Source organism: Sinocyclocheilus rhinocerous, unplaced genomic scaffold (genome assembly GCF_001515625.1).
Source record: "Sinocyclocheilus rhinocerous isolate Xijiao unplaced genomic scaffold, SAMN03320098_v1.1 scaffold4341, whole genome shotgun sequence".
Lineage (NCBI taxonomy): Eukaryota > Metazoa > Chordata > Actinopteri > Cypriniformes > Cyprinidae > Sinocyclocheilus > Sinocyclocheilus rhinocerous.
Genome location: NW_015647966.1, coordinates 4,495 through 6,077, shown reverse-complemented (window position 1 = coordinate 6,077; position 1,583 = coordinate 4,495). Strand labels below are relative to the sequence as shown.

The 1,583-nt window shown below is 36.4% G+C and overlaps 1 long non-coding RNA gene across 1 annotated transcript in view; it reads left to right on the top strand.

Annotated features, from left to right (window-relative positions):
* LOC107709516 (uncharacterized) overlaps positions 1 to 1,196 on the top strand; it is a 4,185-nt gene extending 2,989 nt beyond the window's left edge. The window contains exon 3 of the long non-coding RNA XR_001636503.1: positions 1,082 to 1,196. This is a non-coding gene — a long non-coding RNA (uncharacterized LOC107709516). The remainder of the gene's footprint in view (positions 1 to 1,081) is intronic.
* The last annotated feature ends 387 nt before the right edge of the window (positions 1,197 to 1,583 follow it).

Below are 1,583 nucleotides of genomic sequence, written 5' to 3'. Positions count from 1 at the left end.
CGCGCTACATGTAAACGATATTCTTTGTTGTATTTTGCTGTCAAAATAACGGAGTTCTTTTGGAATTCTTCAGCTTTTAAGAACTGCCGCTTTCTCCGGTAGTGGGCGGAACTAATGCGCAAACGGCAATCTCATTGGCTGGCGCTCACCTATTATAGTCCCTCATTTGATTTCAGCAAATCAGTTCGAGCGAACGCACACAACCTGATTAATATTCATGAATCCAGCATCTCATTAATCCTTAGTGCGTTTTATATTGTTCTTAGTAGAATTCGTATCATTATCAGTATTTTTGTAAGGTTTTTTTTTTTAACCAATTTTTTTTTTCCAGAAACACTGAATGACCAAAAAAGCACCATCACCAGTCCAGTTAAAATGTTCAGATAAAATTACTAATATGCATTCAAACATGGTTATCAAGTTTTAACTCTAATTACTAAAGTTCTATCATTAAATAATACTTGATTTTATTATGATGATATTATAATGCTTGAGTGACTGATGTTAAGAGTGTACTTTCAGATATTTAAAAAAAACTGTGCAATTTACAAAACATTTATTTATTTTATTTATATATATATACAGTGGGTACGGAAAGTATTCAGACCCCCTTAAATTTTTCACTCTTTGTTATATTGCAGCCATTTGCTAAAATCATTTAAGTTAATTTTTTTTCCTCATTAATGATTTTTTTCCCAAAAACACTGTAATGTTTCCAAAATTGACAGGTACTGTATAACATTGTTACTATATTGCTTAAATACCATTAAATGGATGGATTTGTGGCCCAAGATCCTGGGATAGGCTTCAGCCCGCGCAACCCTAGAGAGGATAAGTGGTTTGGAGAGTGAATAGATGGATGGATGAACTTCCAAAATACTTTACCTTGCTTTATTTTTTTTTCTATCCTGACTGCTGTCAGCCTAAAAAATACCTTTCCATTACGGTGTTTTGCAATTTTCCTCATTATACCTGTGCTAAATACCTTTCCATTATCGTTGTTTGTCATTTTGCCTCATTATACCTGTGCTAAACCTATTAAAATTAAGAAACTAATGAAAGTGGTTTTTTTTTTTAATAGGATCCTATGTACCCAGCCTCAACCATTCATCAGAAGGACTGTGAAAGCGGGAACTCTTTGAACCACCAGTGGCAGTTTCCACGGGATGAAAAAGGGCATAGTAGTGGATGATAGGGATACTGACATTAACCTGCCAAAAAAGGTTCCTCTATGACATCGCCGCGAAACCCCCTTTTTGGTTCTTCCTAACACCTGTTGTGATTGGCCGAATACCTCAAGCGTGTGACGGAAATGTTACGCCCCTCACATACTGTGATGATGCCGTGTGTCCCGACAAGACAAGACCAGTAAAACCCATAATAAACAAGGCATTTGTTGCATCCAGTGGGGACATAATTACTGATTATAATGACTTATACTGTCTTTTTACGCGGTGCGTTGCGTATCGCGCCAGCTAAATATAAAACCATGTCTGCATTTGTGATTGGAGAAACGACAAACAACAAGCGCTACTCTACACTAGGGCTGGTCTGAATACCATTTTTTTGAGCTTCGAAGATTC